The sequence below is a fragment of the Mixophyes fleayi genome, chromosome 5, assembly GCF_038048845.1.
Source record: "Mixophyes fleayi isolate aMixFle1 chromosome 5, aMixFle1.hap1, whole genome shotgun sequence".
In the NCBI taxonomy this organism is placed as follows: Eukaryota; Metazoa; Chordata; class Amphibia; order Anura; family Limnodynastidae; genus Mixophyes; species Mixophyes fleayi.
The window spans coordinates 60,848,050-60,873,044 of NC_134406.1; the positions used below are offsets into that span (position 1 = coordinate 60,848,050).

General features: G+C 42.1%; 1 long non-coding RNA gene across 1 annotated transcript; it reads left to right on the top strand.

Moving 5' to 3' along the window:
* The first annotated feature begins 534 nt into the window (after window positions 1-534).
* Window positions 535-7,206, top strand: LOC142158378 (uncharacterized). The gene is made up of 2 exons (XR_012692761.1): window positions 535-1,273; window positions 2,574-7,206. It is a non-coding gene; the product is annotated as an uncharacterized LOC142158378 (long non-coding RNA).
* Window positions 7,207-24,995: the final 17,789 nt, after the last annotated feature.

Genomic DNA, 24,995 nt, shown 5'->3' on the forward strand with positions numbered 1-24,995 from the left:
GTAGCATGGGAGCTGTATCCATGGTGTTGCACATAGCATATCTCCAACTCCCCTTGAGATAAGAAATAATAGGCTCATCTGTCCTTAGAAGGGGGAGAAAAGTAAACACCTCAAGAATACGTGAGAAAGTTAATCAGTAGCGCTTCTCATAAACTAGTGGTATAAACTATTGTATGCATATGACGTAGGATTCATTTATTCAGTAGCCTATAAAAACCTGTATCTTTGTATCAATAAACTAGAGAATATTCCTTGCATACAGAACTTGGTCTGTGTCAATTCTCTCCAGCTGATTGAAGCGCTTCCAGATATACTTGACACCACAGGCTGACTTGGGTCAGAATTTTAGATTTTACAACTTGGAGGTCGCCACAGAGATTCGCTGTCCAGCAGGCTACAAGACAGACAACGGAGGTTTCCCAGCACATTGAACCCCAACATCCGCGGTCAGTAGATTTCTACTCGTTGGTCTTCCTAGTCTGGGTCACCTCATGTCTGTCTGAGGCACCTGACACGCGAATTTGTGAGTCTCAAGTATCATCTGATTAATATAATACAGTATTAACCCAATTTGTTTACTGTAATTGTATTGTTGATTAGATTTTTGAAAGATGATTGAATTTTGAGTGCATGTGTTTGTACCTATGTATGATGTATAAAGCATAAAAGTCACATAAGACATTGATCAAAGAAGCATGTAATGGAATAGAGGGATTTAGAGAGTTATTGTTTTGAACATTGAGTGAACATTTTAGACACCATCCCCAGAGGTATATCAAAGAAGGGAGATTCTGTAATCTGCCCAAATTGTGTAAGAGAGATTTCCAAAAGACCTTCGTCCCAGATACTGTCAAAGAAGCTATTTAGCACGGACATCCAGTACAAGGAGTCCACAGAACGGGACGTCCAGTGCAAGGACAACCCACAGAAACTAGATAAGAGTCCCGATTTGGACTCAACAGAATACTGTCAATACGAGTAATATAGATAGTAAACAAATGACAGCAGCTCCCTCATAGATATGATGCACAAAGACTTAAGGAAATGGGGGAGTAGAAGGTCTGCAGGGAATTTTTCAAGAAAGCGGGGATAGCCAAAGATATGTGTGGATGGAGAAACAAAGGTGTTGCAAGTGGTAATGTGACAAGAACAAAGGGGTATTGAGATCAAACCCCAAGAGATTGTTTGAGGTGGCACAGGAAAGTTAAGAGATCTGAAAAGTCGAAATATATGTGGATATGCTAAATGCATCGGAAGCTGAATAATGAATCAAGTAGGTTGTATATTATAAATGTATGTTTGATCCTGTGCAGCTGAATAAGTGAAATGTGCCCCTCCCTTATTCTGTGTAAATGATTTCAGTGTGTTGAGATAAGAAGCACACTGTTTTTTTTTGTTTTTGACAATGTATGTAAAATTGAAAAAAAATGTGTCCGGAGTGCTGATTGATGATAACATGTTGAAGCTAACTTGTATTTAGTGTAATGCTGGGACTTGTAGTTCCACAGCAGTAGGCTGGAAGATGTCAGTTAAGTTTTCTTTCTCTGTATGTGAGTTTTGTCTCCGTCTTACTGCGTGTGAGAGAGATCCGTGATAATTCACATTGTTTGTTCTCTGTCTTAGTGCTCTATAAGGGAGATGTTTGATTTACTTTAAATCACAATGTTTGTCTGTCTTGTCCGTTTTTTACAAGAGACATGTTTCAAGGTTGAAAAAGTTGTACATTCATTGCTTAATGATAAGCTTTTAAAAAGATACAAAAGAAGTTTTAAAATGTTTGGTCTGATTGCACGGACAAGATTGTAAATAATGTACATTATCACTATAAGTACTAGTGTCAGAACAAAGCTGGCTGGGATCCAACAAGCCGTTTCTGTATTTGAACAAAATAATTTTGTTTCTGAAGTTCAGAAATATAGCTTTCTCTTTAATGAAGTTGAGAATTGTGGGAGTGAGCTTACATGCTGTTTTTATCTGTGTTAAAATGGCGCTGATGAATGTTCTCAGAAATCAGGAGGGTTTGTTATGCCTTTAAAGAAATGTTACGAGATAAAATGTCGTCTGTGAGCGAGACTTAAGTGAATATATTTTTACTTTGAACACGAAAATCACAGAATCTAGAAATATGTGTGAATATTTGGTCACGGGAGAGAGATTTTGTTGAGAAAATGTTGAATGATTTACAGACACAATGTATTGTGTCTAACGAGAGTACTCTGATTTATGAGACAGTGCTGCTTTTAAAATGGTTGAATACTTGGAACCAAGATTCCAGATTGAATGTTTCTAAACCCGGAAATTTAATTAGTGTCATTTAAAAGGGCTGTACTAAGAGATGATAAGAAAGGAGTGGCTTTGAACACTCGCCCAGGTCTCGTCACTTTGACATTCTCTATTTGTGAAATTAGGGACTGCCCCTTTGAGGAAATCAAGGCATGGAACGCATAGCGTCACAGTTAAGCTTTTAGCAGCTGTTCACTGGTTACCTGATAACAGTATACACGCATGTTACAGTTACAGTAATTCCTAGTAAATAAATGTTAATCTCTATGCAAAAGTTTTTTTATTCACAGGTCTCCAGCTGCAAAGACCCATTAGGCAATCCAGATTGCATTGATTTAACTTCCAATGCACCATCTTTGCACCACAACAAACATAAGTATAAACTAATGAAGGATTTAAATAACGTAAACTCTTCTGAGTAATGATTACCTTGTTTTGGAAGAGATATTAGAGTTTATGTGCTATTCGCATAGCAAATGCATGAACTAGGTGGTTTTTCTGTATGTGCAGAAAGCAAAAGGTTTTTATTTGTATCCTCATTACAGTTTTGAGTAAATCAGTGTTTGTAAAGACATTTACTGCCCTTATTTACTGTGCTATAATTGTCATATACTGTAAATAATTCTTTTTATTGTGGGTATGGTAATGCATTGATGGGAATTCTATATTTTTACAGAAATGAAAAAGATTTAAGACTTTAAGAGCAATTGTATGTGCTCCTGCATTAGCACTTCTGGATCATAGCAAGCCATTTATACTCTCCTCTGAGCAGAACCAAATGTTTAACCAATTTTAAGCTGAAATAACTTCAGCGCCAGCACTGGCTTTGCCAGATTATGACAAGCCTTTCACATTATTTTGTTATGAAGTCAGTGCACATGTACAAGGAGTACTGACACAAATACATGGTCGCAAGCTAAGGTCACTTGCATACTACTCCGCTTTAGTGCTTGAAAAGAGTATAGATATTGTGCTAGGACACCCAGTTACCTTAACGGTATCGTACGTTGTGACAGAAACCAAGCACAAGCAAAACATTTGTTACCGGCCAGATTTACTAAGTATGAAGATATACAGCACAAAGGACATTCCCTCCTATTGTGAAATGAGTGACATATAACACTTGCCGAGCGCACTGTGTATTTTCTTCCTCCCTTTCCTTTTTTATTAGAAGAAAAAAAAAAAAGGAAGCACAAGAGGCCCCAGAGCCTCTCATGTTCACAGATATATGTTAAGACCTTCAGACAAGGGGAATCTGAGTAAACTGTATTTTAAGTTTTTTAAAGGTCCAAGGGAGACCAGAGAGGGGAGTTCATTGATATTAGCAGGAGGAATATAGATTGCACGTTATTTTCCTTTGCTGTGCGCTGTAGATGTGTACTAGACTAGAAAGGAAAGCCAAGTTTGGAAGAACCAGACTCAGGCCCATAGTAATGTATAGATCATTATACATAATTAGAAAATTCTAATATGAAAGTTTAACCCAACCAAATAAAGAAAAGAGCAACCCATGACTACAGGGGTTTACACCCAATGCAGGAATGTGTTTGTGAGTATTGTGGCCCAACACATTATTATATACACTAATAGAACTGATGATGTGGCTTATTAACAGGTTATTTAAGCTAAGTGTTTCTCTTCCAGAAGAATTAAAGTTACCACATCTGTCTTAACCGTTGTACTGTACACTCCATCTAATGAGTGTAAACTTTGTGGAACTCAGAAACCAAGAACCTTTTCCTTGGATTCCACATGCTCCTTACTGAAGCCTATCCTAATGAAGTAGCACTGCTTACTCCCAGTAACGTTACACTTAAGCAGTGCACAATGTTGAATCCTGCTGCCTTATTGCAGCAAGTTTCAAAAGATGGGAGAAGTACCTGTATATATTGGGGTTACCCTAGGGATTTGGGGGAATTCCATTCCAGCTTGAACAGAAAGAAAGGAAAAAAAAAAAATGCAAACAAAATTTTTCTGAACATGATTGCATAGAACTAATGAAACAAGAATCTCTGGTTTTATCTCACATTAAAGATAAACCATTACCAGATGCAGACATCACTCTTTTTGTAGATGGTTCACACTATTACATAAATCCTGTCCCTTATACAGGGTGTGCTGTAACCACACACACAGAAATAGTGATTCAACAGACTCTACCGAGTCACATCAGCAAAAGAAGCTGAACTAAAGGCCCTGACACTTGCATGCATATATGCAAAAGGACAAAGAGTAAATATTTACACTGATTCAAGTTATGCATTTGTAATTGCGCATGATTATGGCCCTGTATGGAAAAGTAGGGACCTTATGGGTTCAGCAAGCAAACCAGTCAATATGATGAACATACCAGGGCACTGTTCACTGCATTCCAGCTGTCCTCCAAACAGTGATGAAGGTGAAGACACACACAGAGATACTACCCCCGAAGCTAAGTGAAATAGACCAGGCCGCACGAGAAGCCGCCATAGCCCCAGTACCCCAAGGGGAGTCTATTTACATGGTGACCCCCTGACCCCTGTTTGACCAGAGCACACTCCAACTTATGGAAAGACAAGCAACAGAAAATAAGAAAAAGACTTGGGCAATACATGGAGCACTAGAAGTGCAAGGAGTGGTGTAAAGGTCAGCGTTTGTGTCTGCCAAAAGTAGTTTATCCCATTATGGCCAATATAGCACACGAGAAAGTGCATCTGGGAAAAGATGCTATGGTTGTACTCACTAGCAGCTTATGGATAGTACCAGGGTTCGCCCAAGCAGCACAGTCGTTAGTGGCAGAATGCCTAGTCTGTGCACAAAGTAACCCGAGTAAGTCTGTCCTATGGAAAAGCACACCCCAGACATAATATCCCTATAAGAGGATACAGATAGACTTTATAACTTCCCAAATGCTCGGGCTTTGAGAATGTGCTTGTCTGTGTCAACTTCTTTAGTCACTGGCTGGAGACATGGCTGTATAGAAAAGCAAATGCTAAAGCATTAGCCAAGAAAATTGCAAATGAGGTAATCTGATGATATGGTGTACCAGAGGTCATTGTAAGTGACAGAGGGATACACTTTACGGGGCAAGGATTCCAGAAACTATCACACCCCCTACAGATCCCAAAGTTCAGGATGTATGGAGCGCCTTAATGGTACACTGAAATTGAAAATGCAGAAAATAATGGCTGAAACAGGTCTGCCATGGATCTCATGTTTACCTGCACTCAGTAAAAAATACTGCTAGGAAAGACACAGGTTTAACACCATATGAGATATTGTTTGGCACAGCAAACAGAACAGGCTGTTATTTTCCATAGCAACTACACCATGTATATAGTGATTTGTTGAATTATGTTGCCTTATTATAGAAACAACTAACTGAAATACATGGTCAAATATTCTCCATTGCAAACCCTAATTTTGATACAGGTACCCATAAACTGCACCCTGGGGGGCTGGGTGGTCGTGAGAAAGCACATCAGGAGAAGTCTTGAACCCAGATACAAGGGTCCTTATCAAGTCCTGTTGACGACTCCCATGGCAGTGAAAGTACAGGAAAGAGACACCTGGATTCACGCATAACACTGCAAAGTCTTCAAATCAGGGGAGTCTTGTTCTGATAAATAGAAATGACTGTCTCATTGTATTGATATGTCTTGCCAGAATAATTGTGACTGAAGTAGGGATTAAGGCCTCCCTAACCCAGTATGAAACAGACAGTTAAGTGACATATTGCCTATGCCACTGTGAGAAACATATGGGAAGGAGTGCTCAACAATTTGCACTCATAGTAGAGTAAACTCTGAAAATGTCTTTGTGCAGATGCATAACCTCATTGGTAAAGTTGTCAGTAATGATTCATGTTGGATATTGGAAATATTGGCATTAGTAGCAAATGGTTTAGCAATCCTGTTGATCGTATAGGTGATAATGAAACTAAATATATGGCTGATTAAGAAGTTACTGACACTTGATTGTTGTCTCTCCAAAAAGGGAACCACTGAAAATCCCGAACCTCTGATGATCACAGAAATTACTTCTGAAACCTGACCAGACTATGAGTGTCATGAATTATTTGGACTAGCAAAGCCAAAGAACTGCAGAGTTTGCAACAAGAAACTACTAAAGATTGAACAAAGGACATGCAAGGCCTGCAGAACTACTATAGACTCATTAACTATCTTTTAAGAAACCATCTTTTAAGAAACCATCTTCTAAGAAACCATCTTTTCTAGACATGGACATTTGCCAAAATGCATCTCCTCATAAATCAAGTTAGGACAGGGAGGATCACAGGCTTATTAGTGGGGGATGAGTTGACAGATTCCTAAGGGGACCAACTCTATGCATGTGGCCTCCTACATGTGTATAAGTACCTGCTTATTAAGAATGTGGTTCTATAGATAGGATTAGGTAGGTAGGAGGAGAAAGGGTCGAAAATTGAATAAAAGATGGGAAATGTTAAATATGATTTTTTGTTAAGGCCTCATAAGGCCTTTGTTCAGCCATTTTATTGTAACTTGTATAGAAATATTATTTGCTAGAAGAGATTATTCATTTTTCTGTTAACTTGCAGTTTTGCAATATGTGAGCCTATGGCCTTGAAGTTGAACTAATAGAGAACACCTGAAGAATGTAACCAGTTATGAAAACAATAATGAGCTTCATATCCAGCTGGTAGCATGGGAGCTGTATCCATGGTGTTGCACATAGCATATCTCCAACTCCCCTTGAGATAAGAAATAATAGGCTCATCTGTCCTTAGAAGGGGGAGAAAAGTAAACACCTCAAGAATACGTGAGAAAGTTAATCAGTAGCGCTTCTCATAAACTAGTGGTATAAACTATTGTATGCATATGACGTAGGATTCATTTATTCAGTAGCCTATAAAAACCTGTATCTTTGTATCAATAAACTAGAGAATATTCCTTGCATACAGAACTTGGTCTGTGTCAATTCTCTCCAGCTGATTGAAGCGCTTCCAGATATACTTGACACCACAGGCTGACTTGGGTCAGAATTTTAGATTTAACAGTACTCAACCCATTGGAAACATTTTCATGAGCACAGAACCCCCCCCCACATATACTCTATAAAGCCGTATTTATTTTCATGCAATACTACATTTTACTACTAAGAAATTTAACATTTTAATACTTAGTCCCTAAACATCAGACCCTTGGCACAGCTAGAAGAAATGAAACCAGTTTGGTCAAACCCTCAATACCTTGTACATACCTCCCAATTATCCCAATGTTCTGGCAGTCAGGTAATTTGTCCTAAGCAACAATTTGCAGGTACCGCACCCTCCTTCCACTGTCATGCCCAGCTTTTCCAGTTTTTTGGTTTTTTTAGGAGAAGAGATGGAAGTTAGGCATGCCCTGTGTGATATGGCATGATGTGGCAATGCACCTATCATGTTGCTGCCATTCTAAGAATCCAAATGTTCGGAGACACGTCTTAACCGCTTTATGAATGCTCACTATATACTCTGTCTATATTTTGTCTGAATGTCCAGTATTTTGACAGGACATAGATAAAACTCATTTTGGAATCACAGACACTCCGCTTTCTTAAACCTCGTATGACCTCCCTCTGATTCCAGTGCTTTGATCAGGCAGGAACTGTTAGATCCGATTCCTGGTCGAATGATCGCTAAAACTTTCTCCACAGGTAACTCCATCTTACAATTCTGATGTTATGATTTGCACTGAGATTATATTTACCTCTTTTCATCTAGACAATGTTTGCTTTTTGATCTGTCATCTCATGTTCATGCAACAATCCATCTGTTAATTAAATTGTCCAAAAGTAAGAAGCTCAAAAAAGTCCAGTCAGATCCTTCACTCCATATTACTCAAAATACAGACAAGATAACATAAATAAATAAAAATCTTATGATTTATTACATTCAACATTAAAATACATACACTGCCAAACCCACCAATCGCATAGTTTCACCCATATGTCGGGCATCCAAGTTGCTCATTGTACGAGCATGGAAACAGCCCACACCACCCTCGCAGAGCTGCAACCGCTCTTTTCAATAACACCGTACCTCAATTTCAGGTGGTGTGGACACTGTGATTCCACACACATCACTCTCCAGTACATGGGATCACCTGAATGAGACATCCCCCCTCCACCCTACCTAACTCCCAAATATACTCGTCCCACTGTGTTTGTTGAAGTAAGGTCCATTTCTGAGCATGTGCAGAGTTTTTCAACTCAATGTACGGCACACAAATGGACTCATGTCTGAAGATGAATCAGGCTCAGCATTTTTAAAAGGCTACATAAGACTTTAGCCCTTTGCCATAAGCATGAAGTCGAAAGTACATCTGTTGAAACGAATTCGAGATCAAACAAATTCTTGACTCCAAACGCTCCCATGGGAGACTCAAATACCTTGCAGACTGGAAAGGATTCGATCCTGAGGAACGCTCATGGATTGATTCTTCTGATGTCAATGCTCCCCTCCTTGTAAGAAGATTTCATTCCAAAAATTAAAAAAAACGGATCTTAGGTGTCCACCTTTAAAAGAGGGGGTACTGTCACACATTGAACTAGCTAAACCTACATTATGGTCTGTTCAACACCTGTTTCCCTCTTTCTGCATTCACTTGCTGGGCTGAACTGAGCATGCACACACCTGGTCTGCTCATTACTTCTTGCACTCTCTTGATTGGCTAATTGCCTGTCAGCTCTGCCTATTTAAGGCACCTCCTTTTTTTTTACCAAGTTGCCAGATCTTCAGGTCTCTCCTCCAGGATAGATGTGTCCCTGTACTGGCTCCTGTATCTCTGCTTTATGTCTTGTGTTCCTGACTCAAGGGTGCTACCAATTTCCACATTTCATCAGCAACCGCCACTGCAGAACCTTTTTACTCAAGTGTTCTTGATTCAAAGGCACTTCCAAGCGCCACTGCAGAACCTATTTGCTCAAGTGTTCCTGATGCAAAGACGCTACTAAACACCATAGGATGCATCCGCAGCTACCGCTGCAGATCTTTTTTCTACTGTATTCTGCTTAGATCCACTGAATCTCTTCAGTAACCACTACTGCAGAACATCCTCTTCTGTCCCCCCTGTTCCTCAATATTTCAGGCTCTCCTACAGATTTCGCCCGTTGCCCTCTGAGAGAGCCGAGACCAAACTCCCTTGCGGGAGCCTCTGGTGAAAACTTCCCTCTCCGTTAGACTCTGCACCTCAAAGAGGGTAGTGCTAAACCCGGCAAACTAGTCAGGCACTCCTAGTCCTCCGTGTCGTGACAGTCTCAGTCACTTGAAAGTGCAATCCCAGTTGCTCAGTCACACTCTTCACTCCTCTTCCCACTGGTAGTGACTGAGCTCAATGTCCTTCTGCTTTATTCAGGTCCACAAAGAAAGCACCGTCCATATCCACACAGGCACGATCCTGGACCACACAGGCACGATCCTGGACCAGTCTGACAGGAGTATTATTATTATTATTATTATTATTAGTAGTAGTAGTAGTAGTAGTGACTCCTAGTCAGCATGTCCTGAAGAGAGAACCACCCCAACTACCTGTGTCTGTGTCCTTTAAGACCTCCTTCATTCCTACAGATGGGCATTCCCTTAGCTCACACCCTCACCTGGGATTGGGTTTTCACTTACTAGGGGCAGCACACTGACCTCTCCCAGTCCTCAGCTCACTTGCAGGGACCCTGCGATGTATGGCTCCAGCACGTCTACTAAAGCAAGATGCAACTCAGTGGCCAAAGTCTGTTGTGCCTGTCATTAATTCTGCAGCTATTCGCCCACACAAAATAGTTAGGTAAGCTGCTCCCCAAATAGTGCTCCAACATCATGCCTCTGAATATCCTTTCAATAATCAACTTCACCATCTTGTGGTCGCTATCCTAGTCCAGGCGTACCCTTACCATGTTGTCTTTTGTTTGCCCATTCGCCAATGTACTTCACACTTTAAAACTTAATACTTTGAACCTAAGGACCAAGCCAGGGCATACCATTGTAATAGACTCATCTGAGTTCCTAAGTCCCTGCACTCTCTGGTTTCCCACCCACACAGACTGCACATGTGACCGCAAATTTGCATACTTACCCTTCCCGACACCTGCGACCAGGTAAAGTTTAGATGCTAACACCTCTGCCTCTGACTCATCTTGGTAGCTTTCCTCCTCCTGTTGCTCAGGTGGGGTCCCTTGGCAACTGGCCACCGTGAGTGGCTCAGGGTGAGCTCCTGGATCATGTTCTCTGCTCTGGGGACAAATCCTCTGCAAATAACACAGGTGGTCACATCTTAAGCAATGTTGTTGATCTAGCATCTCCATGTGTCTTTCAGATGGGATGCTGGGTTGTGTTGCATCCTGTCACTTCTCACCGTTGCTGCCAGTGGCATCTCTGGATCTCGTTCCTGCCCCCTGTTCTGTCCATTCTCCCTGTCCAGGGACCCTCTGCCTCCTCATTACCATGGATTCAAACATCTGAAGATGGGTATCAGTATCTATCAATGACAGAGCTTAGATGAGAAGTGGTGTCCAGCAGGCTAAACCATTAGTGTCCTGACAGGGTGGAGTATAGATGCATAATGGACTAACTTTTTCATCTGTGCTCCATCCTGCAGTCCCCTCAGTTGCCTTGAATGTCGATGTACATGATGGTTGGGCTCCTCATAGGAATTGATGATAGATTTTCAAGTTCCATTTGAGATGTTTTCTGCTCTGTTCAATGCTAGTCTCTAATGAGAAGATTTCCTGTGTAACAAATGAATTGTAAATTACTTATATATCTTCAATGTGGAGAAAATACATAAACAAGCATTTTACTGTTATAGGGTAATTTGTAAATCATAAGTTATCCTTGTTTTATATAAAAGATAAAAATACTGCTCAGATTATAATGTTTTGTAAGCGCCTCTTCCCCAGCTACTGTTTAGTCCATTTTTTTCTTATCAAAGCAATACTGGGCAAAAAACAAATAATTATATGTGTTTCAATCTGACATAATGGTATAAACTGTATAATATCCAGTACATTCAATTTATACTGAACACCTGCTAAATCTGATCGCTGCCTAAATAATATGTAGCCTGGCCCTTAAAAGATGTTTTCATATAATTCTATAATTCCAAACCCCAGTTTCACCTGGCACATGCCCATAGCAGCTTCAACTCTATAGGGGCCTATGTATCATTAGATCTGTAATCACAGCAGTTATTGCGCAATTTAACCCAACGATATAGTCAAGATGGCTGAAAGATAATCAAGCTGGATGCACACTGCAGAATTTTCCACCAACTTTTTATGACCATCGATCTTACATCCGATCGATGGTCCGATCGCTCGGTCCATAGACTGCATACATACTACTCTTGTTTCAGACCATAAAGGGTAGAGCGGCCGTCCCGGTAGTGACTTTTTACAGCCAGCTGTCGTGAACAATGATTTTAATTTCGTACGCACTGAAGCAACATTTGAGGGGCATGTAACGATATACCAAAGACATTAGCATAAAGGGGCAGAGCTTTCACTATAGTTAACACCCAAAACCGCATAAAAAGAGAACACCACACTGTCTCTTCATTCATTCCTTTAAAATAGAAGTTTATTACCATACATAAAATTTATAAAAAACATTGTATACATAACTTGTAAAGTGCAATGCAATAATTATTCCCTAATAATAAAATCCCTTCGTATGTAATTGTCCTGTACGGGTTAAAGTTATAGCCCAAAATCTCCATACACAAGGTTATTATATACGAATAGGCATCACCCACAATGCTCCATTCTCTGCGGGCATCATTGGTCTGATTGGTCCACAGCAGAAACGAACCCCTATGTCTGAGTTTATAAAATGACAGAGGAGTCTGTCTGGCGCCGAGGAACGTGAGAAGATGGCGAGTGAGGAAAAGGTGTCAGTGGGGGTTGCAGCTATGGAGACGGAGACAGAGTCAGGGATGGTGCTGGAAGGGCCAAAAAATGTTGAAAAAGTTAAGGTGGGGGATGGAGATGCTCAAGAAGAGCAAAGAGCAAAGCCAATGAGCCCAAGAGAGGTGGAGATGATGGTAAAAGTACTGGACCAGTATGACTACGACATTAAAAAACGAGAGTAGCACGTGTAGTGTACATGTTTGAAGGACTTTATGTATTTAATTTTCTCCTTTCTCCCTCCCCCCATTTTCCTGTGTGGTATCCTTTCTCTCCCCCGTTTTAGTGTTGTCTTGTTTCTGTCTTCTGCCTTCTCCTCTGTCCGCTCCTCTGACAGCAGGAGGAATTGGCTGCAAGCTGTCATGTGATCTGGTGGCTGGTTCCAGGGGAGGAGCCAGCCACCAGGAGGCCTGTCACTGACAGGCTGTCAGTGTCAGTGCATGCACAGTGCACTGACTGCTCGGGACCAGCCCATTTGACTATCTGCCCTTCTGGCATTTGCCAGAAGTGCAAGATGGCCAGTCCGGCCCTGGTTCCTAATATAGATGCAAAGAGTAATAACACACGTGCTTTACACAAGTGTAGTGGTCTGCAACCAGACAGGTGCAATACACATGTATGCAAAACACAAGTCAGTGATGTTCGGATAGCACACCACGTGGGACTGAAACAAATTTACCAACACACGCCCCCCAGGTCGAGGAAGTATTGGAGGATTGTCGTGGATCGTCGGAAATTTATACATACTACACAACGGAAAGGAGATTGGAACAAAAATATTGAACGGTACAACCAACCAAATAGGTCGACAATCGTCCATTTCGGCAGACTTTTGACCATCGTGTCACTAAACACACTGACCCGACTTTCGAACAAGTGGTCGCCAGTTGGCTGGTGTGTGCCCAGCTTCAGCTGCCCCAAAGACGCTGGCCCATAGCGATTTGCATTACCAATGTGTGCAAATATGTGAGCTGGCTTTCTGGCTCATGCATTAAAGCTTCTGTCATAAAAGTGTACAGTAATTTCCATGTAGACAATATCCTCACTAAATGAAGTAATCTAGAAATGAAATAATTCAAAGAATTTTCAACCCCACACAATATTTTTCTCTAAGAGCTAGACTTACTGATCATTTCACAATCACTCAGCTTAGATGGGCAGGGCACTTAATGCAGAGACTGACCTATATAAGTTAAGTCTGATGTTTTTCCCACTGCATATGTGAGATATACTGCAGCTCTCAGAGAAAATCGCCTGTCCTTAAATTAAAGGGTTATTTTTTAGGGGATTCATGCAGAGATGTTCTGGCTAGTGGTTATTAACATAAGCTTGACAGAGGTCTTCACCTATAGCAGCCGCCTTTCTCATAGAGCTTGTTGCGCTTACAGGTACTTGGATGCCCAGGACTTAAACTCTTGCGCAATATCCAGGAACAGATCTATAGGTCAGAGCAATCAGAATACAGTTATGGCCAAAAGTTTTGAGAATGACACAAATATTATTTTTCACACAGTCTGCTGCTTCGCAATTAATTTCAAAGTCCCTCTTTGCTATGACAATAAACTTTACCCCAAAAACAACATTTCCACTGCATTTCAGCCCTGCCACAAAATGACCAACAGACACCAGGGGTAAATGTATCAAGGTCCGATTTTTTCAGCGTTTTAAGATCGCGGCAAATCGCGGTGATAACCCGCGATTTTAGTTCCCAAGTTGCCAGATGTATTAAACTGCGATGTTGACTCTGATCTTAAAAATCCCTGGTCATCTCTGGCGCTTTGCTGTGATGTCAAACACTCCCGTGTTTAGCTAACTCTCCTGTGTTCCCTGCGTGTTTAGTAAACACATCATTGTTACACTGCCCCTGCCTATACAGCTGTCAAAAGTTTAAAAATAGATAAATATTTAAAAAAAACAAAAAACGTGAGGTCCCCCCATCCTACTACTATTAACCCTAGTGCTGCCAGCCTACTGCTGGTTACATGAAAATCAGGGAAAAAAATTGCGTGGGGTCCACATATATTTAATAAAAATAATAAAACCCCAATAAAGACACTAAACACCCTCATTTATACCACATAATTTTATTAAAAATAATAAAAGCCCAATATACTCACCAGTGATTTTTTTCATCTGTCGTCAGCAGCTTTTAATCCTAAAATGTGTGTAAACCAAGTCCCAAACAAATTTGTATCCAAAGTCCCTGCTTGACCATGTCCCAAATAAATTTGCAATTCCAATAGTCCGGCTTGTAAATGTCCCAAATTAATTTGTATCCAAAAGTCCGGCTTGTAAATGTCCAAAATGAATTTGTAATTCCAGTAGTCCATGCTTGGAAAATTCTTCAGTTCTTCTGGTCAGGAGGGCCCCCTTGTTGATTGCAGTCTTCTTACCTTCAGCCAAAAGGACCCCATGTTTGTAAAATCTAATCCGGTACTGACAGATGCCGCAAACAGCTTCTACACTGTAGAAGCTCCGATACGCGATGAACTTAGCACAGTCGCAAGGTCTATTTATAATATTTGGGGTTTCCCACGACAGTGTGGCAAAATCTGCCGATTTTTCAAGCAAACTCAGGAGAGTGTGCTCTCCGGTTCCTGATTCCTGCCATTGTATTCAGCTGTACTCTGGTTCCTAATTCCTGACATTATATTCGGCTTCTCTCTGATTTCTTATCCATGGCACTCTATTCAGCTGCACTCTGGTTCCTGATCTTTGCCATGGTATTAAGCTGCTCTCTGGTTTCTGATCTCTGGGATTGTATTCAGTTGCACTCTGGTTCCTAATTCCTTGCACTGTATTCGGCTGCTCTCTGATTTCTGAACCCTGGCACTGTATTCAGCTGCTCTCTGATTTATGAGCCCTGGCACTGTATTCGGCTGTTCTCTGGTTTGTGATCTCTGGCACTGTATTCGGCTGCTCTCTGGTTTCTGATCTCTGGCATTGTATTCAGCTGCTCTCTGGTTTCTGATCTATGGCACTGTGTTCAGCTGCACTCTGGTTCCTGATCCCTGGCATTGTTTTTAGCTGCACTCTGGTTCCTGATCCCTGGCATTGTATTCAGCTGCTCTCTGGTTTGTGATCTCTGGCACTGTATTCAGCTGCTCTCTGGTTCCGGATTCCTGCCATTGTATTCAGCTACTCTCTGGTTCCTGATCCCTGGCATTGTATTCAGCTGCTCTCTGGTTTCTGAGCCCTGGCACTGTATTCGGCTGCACTCTGGTTCCTGATCCCTGGCATTGTATTCAGCTGATCTCTGGTTTCTGAGCCCTGGCACTGTATTCGGCTGCACTCTGGTTCCTGATCCCTGGCATCAGGGGCGGGCTGGCGTGGGGGGCAGGGGGGCAGCGCCCCCCCCGGGCCACTCGGTCAGACCGCTATTAGGGCCGGGGGGTAGGCCGGCCGGCCGCCCCCCGGGTGCAATATAGCAGATTTTCACCGGCGGCCGCATCTGATTACATCAGATGCGGCCGCGTCATCGCACAGGCGGCCGCATCACATGACAGGGGATGCGGCCGCGTCATCAATGAGGCGGTCGCATCCCGTTTCATGCGATGCGGCCGTCTGTGTGCCCCCCGGCCATCCCTCTCCCAGCCCGCGCCTGCCTGGCATTATATTCGGTTGCAAAAACATATTTAATAAAGACAATCGCAATGTCCCCTAATTCTTCTGATTAACTTAAGAAATAAATGGAGCTAAATCGAGCAGTGTTTTATAACCTTGGGTGAGATCCAGCCTCGGGCCAAGCAGCAGGATCACTTCTACCATTACTGGGGCCTATTAGTGAAGATGATCGCACACAAAAATCACTTATTTAATAGCATGCTGTATATAGCACATTTATGCTGTAACCCACAGCAACCAGTGAGATAATAGCTTCTATTCACTAGATATGCAGTAGACTAATCAATATATAATACCCATTTGATTACTATGGGTTAATGCACTTTGTGCTCTGTGCCCTATTACTAAATTAATACAGACATATTTTAAGCATTTGACCTAAGACATTTTATTGTTTTCTTTTTACTATCTTTACTTATAAACTGTTCTTACTATTTATTGTAAGAGATGTCATTCAAAACATCGTGTATAACATAAACATTTCCATTCCATAACCATCATTATAGCTAAGTTGAACCTGTTTTCTAAAATTGAAAACAAAAAGGGATTCAAAAGGGTTAATTACATAACAAGGTCTGTGTGGTAAAGCTAACCCCATTTATGGAAGGTTGAAAAAAAGTATTAATATCAATGACCTGCTTGAAACGAGCCAGAACAGTCTTCCTACAGTATACCATAATTAGAATTGATTACCCTCCAAATGGCCTGAGGTGGGTTTTACATCTCAGGTTACGTCAACCACAGTAATCATCTTCTTGCTCACTAGCAGGGGTCAGCTGGGACTTCCAGAATGGTTTGTCTTTTGGCAGTGGCCCTTGGTTAACTTGGAACATTACCATGGAATTTATTTATTTTTAACAAGAATTGTTCCTTTTCTTTTAGTTCAAATACAGCACTACATTGAAATACTGTTTCCAAACTGCCAGCTTATAGTCAAGTAATATAAATCCCAGATTATTTGCACAATTACCCTGTTACGTTACATACAACAACACAGATATCCTTGTAACAAATAGATCATAAGACAAATATGCAGGCTGTGTTAGATGCTAGTAAAGTCATACCCTGATAAATACACAGTGGTAGAGTAATTACTAGTGTAGGGTGGCAGCAATTTATGCTAACGATAAAAGACTTGTGTTTATATACACTGGATTAGATGATTTGGCAGCTATTATTTAATTGGAGAAACCCCTTTGGGGAGCTAGTCAGTTACCTGTTAACTGATAGAAAAGTATATTAGGGCATGATGGTACTCCTGCCAATATTTCCAACAAGAAGACGAATAGGACTAGTTACAAATTACCTTAAATTATTGCCCCTTCCACAAACATAGATACTAAGGTCAGCTTATGATTTAGCGGCCAAGTTTGCTGGAATTTTGGTTCCGAAAGATTTGCTTCTCGAATCCTTGATATATATGAATATATGGTTCTATAGTTGTAAAATTGAATTTAGAATGTGCACAGGTATAGAATGCAGTAGATTTGGTCTTGCAAAGTAGCTAGAGTACAGTTTACAAGGTGATTCAAACCTTGTGAATAAGTAAAAGTATAGTAGTATGTAGTAGTATATGGAAGTAGATATTAAAGTGTGGTGTACCAGCACTAATTAGCAATAATATGTATATTAGTTGTGTCCAGAGAGAGAGACCCACATGTGTACAGTTACATACAGATTGGCACGATTTGCCCTTGGCTGCAGTTCAGCACCTCCTCCCTAGAGGCTGCTGTGCCTTCATCTGTTCCTGAATGCAAGGGGTTAAGTTCTCATCAATTAATCTGGATCATCATCAAGTGTGTCTGGCATTTATAAGACTGCCTTTCCCTGCCCACTGGGCCAGGTCATCAATTGTCACTGCCGCTGGTCTCCATGTGAAAACTCCTGTGATCTGAACCTGACTTGCTCACTGGTATTTGACTGCTGTTTATTCCTATGTTTTGCACATCCTCGTTTCACCCAGACCCCGGCCTCATTTGACATTACACCTGCTTACTCCCTGGTATTTTTGTGGATCTGCTGGATTCTGACCACTGGCTTGCCTGACCTCTTTTTGCCTCATTCTCCCGTGGATCATCTGGTGTCTTCTGCCTTCTGGCTAAACCTGGTAATCCATTCCCTATGTGCCTGCACTTCATCTGTTATACCTGGACACAAGTCTTTTCTGATCCAGTGGCTAAACCTGGCAATCTAGTCTCCTTGTTCCTGCACTTCATCTGTTATACCTGGACACAAAACTTTCCTTCTTCAGCTTCCCAGCTATAGTTGGCTATCCTGACAATATGTACCTGCAGTCATCCTGTTGTGACTGATATCCCACTCCTCAGCTAAACCTAGCTATTCTGATAATCTGTTTCTGCAGTCATCCTGTTGTGCCTGATATACAGTTTCCCAGCCAAAACTGCTTACACTGACAAACCTGTACCTGCAGTTAACCTGGTGTGCCAAGTATCCAGTACTCCTGTTCGTCAGCTATCCTAGCAATCCTATGATCCTGCTTCAACTGTTTAATTTTTACCTGTGTTGATGATGATGATGAAAACCCCTTTGTTTCATTCACATTCACACTTAAGCAGATCTCACATTATTTCCAAATATTCTGTAGATTGTATATAACTGATCCATGTAGAGTATGTTGTGTTGCAAATATTATGAATCTAAAATATACTGAAATACAAATATTAGTGGAAGGAAAATAAGTTATTAGTTGTAATATAATACATTGTTCATCCTGTCTCTTACTTCCGAGTACTACTTTGGATGTTTTATCTTCTTTGTGCTTTAAACAGATGTTTGTGGATGTATTACAAATGCTTATCTGTACCTCGTGCCCACACATGATTTCTCATCCCATCTGATCAATAATTGTAATACTTTTCTTTCATGGCAAATAGCCAGTTCTATAGAAATGAATAGGAAAAGGTCTGTATCATGTAAATCAGAGCTCTCACCTTTGGGCATCTGTGCAACTAGAGACATAAAAATAGTGAAGTAAATGTGTATTCGTTTCTTGTTTTTAACTTGATTCTTTAGCTATTTATCTTAAGAATCAATGCGTTAGATCTTCAAACAATTAATTCAGTGGATAAATTAATGCTGATAAAACAATAAATAAAATAAACAAAATAAACTGGTCATACACACTGCAATATTACAGCTGCTATCTGACAATTGGCCCAATATAACAGCATGTATGGCTCTAAAATGACTGTGATCCCTGATACTGATCATTATCAGGCATGTTCCTACAATATCAAATTGATTAACTTTGGACTAGCGCGGCGGTTCCCAAAGTGTGCGCCACAGCTCCCAGGGGTGCCGCGGCGCTGTCACTGAGGTGCCGCGGGCCAGCCCTAGAAAAAAGAAAGCAAACAGAAACTTACCAATCCGCGTAGCGCTAGGACCCAGCAGCCTCCTCTCTTCAGCAGCTGTCACTGAATATCGATGTCAGTGACAGCTGCGGGAGAGAGGAGGCTGCTGGGTCCAAGCGCCGCGCGGATTGGTAAGTTTCTGTTTGCTTTCTTTTTTCTAGGGCTGGTGCCTGGCGCGGGGCAGAGTGAGAGGGATCGTAGCAGAGGAGGAGGACAGAGCAGAGGAGGGGGACAGAGAGCAGAGGAGGAGGGCAGATGGCAGAAGAGGAGGACAGAGAGCAGAGGAGGAGGGCAGATGGCAGAGGAGGGGGACAGAGAGCAGAGGAGGGGGACAGATGGCAGAGGAGGGGGACAGATGGCAGAGGAGGGGGACAGAGAGCAGAGGAGGGGGACAGAGTGAGGAGGAGGACAGATGGCAGAGGAGGGGGACAGAGAGCAGAGAAGAGGGACAGAGAGCAGAGGAGGGGGGCAGAGGAGGGGGACAGAGGGCAGAGGAGGGGGACAGAGTGACAGAGAGCAGAGGAGGGGGACAGAGGGCAGAGGAAGGTGACAGCGTGAGAGAGGGCAGAGGAGGGTGACAGCGTGAGAGAGGGCAGAGGAGGGTGACAGAGGGCAGAGGAGGGGAACAGCGTGAAAGAGGGCAGAGGAGGAGACAGCGTGACAGAGGGCAGAGGGGCAACGTGAGAGAGGGCAGTGTGTCTGGATGCAGACGGGGCAGTGTGCCTGGATGCAGAAGGGGCAGTGTGCCTGTATGCAGAGGGGGCAGTGTGCCTGTATGCAGAGGGGGCAGTGTGCCTGGTTGCAGAGGGGGCAGTGTGCCTGGTTGCAGAGGGGGCAGAGTGTCTGGATGCAGAGGGGCATTTTTGCATACAACTAAATAAGTATTTCTGTCGTGACCTAAATACTTATTACAATTTTTTGACCCAACTACTTCTAAAAGAGGACTGCTTAGTAATTATTTTGGAGGGGTGCCTTGAAAAAATTTGGAGACTCTAAGGGTGCCGCGAACTGCGAAAGTTTGGGAACCACTGGATTAGCGCTTTTTAAGGTGGGTAATGTCATTTGGATGCTGCCACTGACCCATGGGGTTGCCTGAATTCTCATTAAAAATTCAAATAAAGTAGTGTCAATTTGGAAATAGACCTTACCCAGTCTGCCTATTTCCCTATTGACACTACTTTATGTTCGTACAATATGGTTAGAAGACAACTGCAGAGGGCTCCTATGCCTGGGCATGCGGTGAACCTTCAACTTCCCTAACAGGCCCAATTGACTTTAGAAGTGATACAGACACTTGTCCTGAGGGTCTGAATGGCCGGATTTCTTACAATTTGGCCACCTATATGTGTGGGTCTAAATCAGTGGTGGGCAAACTCAGTCCTCAAGGGCTACCAACAGTTCATGTTTTTAGGATTTCTGTCTGTAGAAACAGCTGGGATAATTACTGACCCAGCCATATAGATTAACTCAGCTGTGCATGATTAAAGAAATCCTAAAAACATGAACTGGTGGTAGCCCTTGAGGACTGAGTTTGCCCACCACTGGTCTAAATGATGATCTAAGAGTCTATGCATCAGTCTATGTTGAGCCATTAAAATGGAAAAAACAGCAGTTTTCTCCGTTAAATGCCCATCACAGAATGCATCAAGGGTTTATTGCAAGAGAAATCAAAGATTTCTCCTGCCATAACCTGCTTTGCGTTTGTCTTCACAACCCTCAAAGATTAATATGAGCACTGCTAAGTTATGCAATGCATGAAGCTTTGATAAGCTTTGGATTGCGCAGAAAGTTAGCACCATCTCAGGAAGGCATTACCATTCTTTTCATATGGGATTCTGCTGAAGCCTCTCCAGCTTCGCAAAATCCATTACAGTGGAAGTGCTGTGCGCATGTGAACAGCCCTTCCTCCTTTCACTGGCAGCGGTAGGTAGGAAAAATAGATCTCAGCACTTAGGGGGTTAATTTGGTGCATTCCAGCGCTGCCTAAATATGCATCACTGCAATGTGCAGCGGTGCATATTTAGTGGCACCGCATTGTAATAATGCATAGACCAACTAGGAACAAAGAGGTGCGCCCTAAGTCTTCATGCAGCTGTGACAGAAGGCAGGATAGCAATATACTGCTTATGACTGGTACTGCCAAAGGGTGTAAGTAAGTGACAGCACTTTTAGAGTCTATTCCAACAATCATGTTAGTGGTGGTGTCGGACTGAGGCATGAAGGTCCCATAGTGTTTGTGTGTTATGTGACTGGCTGTTTACCAGGGTATTCTTTGACTCTTCAGCTATTCTGGACCAACAAGAAGGTGCAGGACATGAGGTAAAGTGGGTTGCGAGGGGCACAGGTGAAAAGTGGGTGATTGGCAAGATGGTAGAAGAAGGTGGGGATTGATACGAAGAAGGGTTATGGGAGACAGGCACAAAAGGGGGGATATATTTTTTAAGTATTCATGAGCCATCAACGGTACTGTTCCTTCACCTGAACTGCTTCTCTGGCTTGCTGAGTGCACTGACCAGAGAAACAGTCTCATCCTGCTGCCCTAACCTGTTTCCTGTGTCATTTTTAGTACTGACAATGGAATGTGGGTTTGCATAGCAGGGGAGGTTGCTGTGTTAGTCAGCTCTGTCAGCTATTAGTGGATATTTAAGCCATGGGTAATAGGTCCCGGGGGTAAATGTATGAACCATCAGTCTCTGCAAGTCGACGGAAATCTGCGACTTTGCAGGGGAAATTTAAAGCAGTGATGGCTTTTAAAGGTTTGCCACTTTAAATTTCCTCTGCAAAGTCGCCGATTTCATATGTTTACCCCCCAACGTATAGGGGAGACAGCAGCACAATGGCAAATACCTTCCCACCTATGCCTTGGCCTGGTTCTGACAGGACATTTTGCTCTCACTTCGGGAGAGTGATGGAGTTCACCCATGCCAGTTTATATTGGCAGCAGGAGCTTTATGAGGAATCAGTTAGCCAGAGGACGGTGACCAATACATGACTCATATGTCTGTGACCACCTGTTAAAGAGTGGATTTAAGCAATACCTCTGTGACAGTGAAAGCGTAAAATGAGATACCTGCTCAGTTGTCTTTAATTCATCTTCTCCAGTCCATAGTAAGATGGTTGGTTTATGATTGGAAACAAGTTACTTTTATCAGCTTCTTTGCAGCTTTAAGTCTTTATATGTTTTATATGTTTACTCACATTTACAGTATCCATTCATTCTAAGACATTATCGTTTGTCAGGCTAAAAATCACCTTTCATCAGAACAAGACGTGTGATAAGTTTAGACTGAGTATGAGATTTGATGTGTGACATGTTATGAGTGATGCACAATTCTGAATGATGAGTGATAAGTAATTTGTATTTTACCACTTTATCTATCAGTTTAATTTATAAAAGAGAGAGTGTGTGCTCAATAGAAGGTATTAACCAATGCTAATATAAAAGCATAATTAAATATACCAGAGATAAAAATATATATACTTTTTTTGTTCATCAAATGACTGCAGTGAACTACAGTAAACTGCTCAGATACATTATTATTATTCTTTATTTCTAAGGTGCCTCAATATTTCCGCAGTGCTGTACAGATTACAGACAGAAAGTGGACTATACAAGGCATAGCAGCACAGAACAATAAACAAGTACTACTAAGACTTCAAAAGCTCCAAGAAAAGCCAGTACCAGTGGGACTGGAGCAGAAGAAATAAGTATTGAGACAGGAGGGAAGAGGGCCCTACTCGTAAGAGCTTACAACCTAAAGGGAGGGAAAACAGACAACAGGCACAAGGGGGAGTCAGTGGAGGGGATTAAGGGGAAAGGGAGCACAAAGGAGGGACGGGGAAAGAGAGAGGGTGAGGCGAGAAAGCATAGAGAGATGGTTAGGCAGATAGTTGGTAGGCTTTTAAGAACAGATGAGTTTTCAGTGCCTGTTTGAAGGTGCACAGACTAGGAAAGAGTCTGGAGAGAGTCTGGTATGACATGGGAGGTCATTCCATTGGAGAGGGCAGCCCAGGAGAATTCTTGGATTCTGGACTGGGATGTGGTGTGTGGAGGCAACAGTCATTGGCTGAATGCAGGTGACGGGAGATAGTTAGTGATGTAAGGAGCTGAGAAGTGAGAGAGGGCCTTGTAGGTGAGAGTGAGGAGTTTGAAAAAGATTGTGTAGAGGAAGGGGAGCCAGAATAAATACTACATAAATTAGGACAAAGAAAGCGCAAGCCATGCACCAACATCACAGGGACTTCATCAGAGGGGTGGCTTGGGGCTGGGTGCAGTACCTTTAAATTAAAAGACTGTTCCAATTAGGTAATGGAGATGTGCTTTATTCCACCAAACCGGTCTCCTACAAGCACTCTTTTGTGTATTAGTTTAGATGATATATCACTCATACAAATTGTATGTAACCCCTGGGGATGCTGCAATTGGACTTGAACAACCAGGGGCTAATAATCACAATTGCATCAGTAAGAAAATAGATGGATATAGCTATTTACCAGTCCAGGAAGATAAACTACATGTCCCACAAGGATATTGTAAAATGGGGGTGCTGACTAAGAAGACTGAGAAACCAGAGGGCGGGGAGAGAGAGAGAAGCATCCTGGGAGAGACTGAGCTGTGTGACCAGTCCAGATAGGTGACCCTAGGTAGAAGGGCACTGGATGGGTGGTCTGAGCAGAGAGAACTGACAGTCTGCAGAGATATCAGAGCTCAGTGCAGTCCTAAACAGAACCTGCTGGCAAGTCACAGTTTGAAGCTGTAGGAGGAGGTTTGCATGCACCTCTGAAGAAGGACATTTTGCAAATCAGCCATTTTGGAGATAATCAAGTTCAGACCTTTGACACACACTGGTGCAGATAAGTTACTGGTTATTTTACCTATCTGTTATTATTCAAGTGGGGTTTGGACTATATCTGGCCACAAGGGCTGAAGAGTCAGAGATAGATGGGTGGGCAGGTAAATGTGCACAAAGTGTTTGTCTAATCAGCATTTGTGGACCTACAAGTCCCAGGATACAAATAAGAAAGGATAAAAGTTGAGGATTTTACAGTTGTTGCTACAGGAGGGTTTGCATACTGTGACTGCTGTACCTTACTGCAAGTGATTTAAAGACCTCTAAAAGCTGCAAACTGGACACATGATGCTTCCATGCCATGCTGCATCCATACAGAAGGGCCCCAACTTGCAGTGCACTGCTCTATCTATGCGGCATGTTTGAATACTGCTGATGTGTGTGTTTGGCAGTGTATTGTAGAGCTATAAGGAAAAATATATAAATTCACCCCGCGAGATATTCCAAGTATCAGGAGCAAGTAAGGTATCTGATATATTTTTCCAGTGTATAAGGCTGTGACAATTAATGTTTATATTGTATGCTGTTAATGTTATTGATTTATTGCGAGTTATTGTGTTAACTTGGTGTTCATAGTAAGAAGTGGTGCTCTACTTTGATCCATACTGTCTTATTACTGTGTTGTACTGTTCGCACTATTATTTCAAATTATACCAAAGTATATTTTTCTATAAAATCACAAAGCTGCATTTAGGGTAGAGATGAGCGGGCTCGGATATCTGAAATCCGAGCCGGATCCGAGACAGATCCGGGTATTCCCGCCGATTGCAAAACTGAAACTGAGGCTCCGAGTCATAATCCCGCTGTCGGATCTCGCGATACTCGTATTCTATAAGCTAGCCGCCGCCATCTTCACTCGGGCATTGATCAGGGTAGAGGGAGGTTGTGTTAGGTGGTCCTCTGTCCTGCTATATCTCGTGCTGTGCTGTGCTGTGCTGTGCTGTGTTCTGCTCAGTCCAAAAAAAGTTATAAA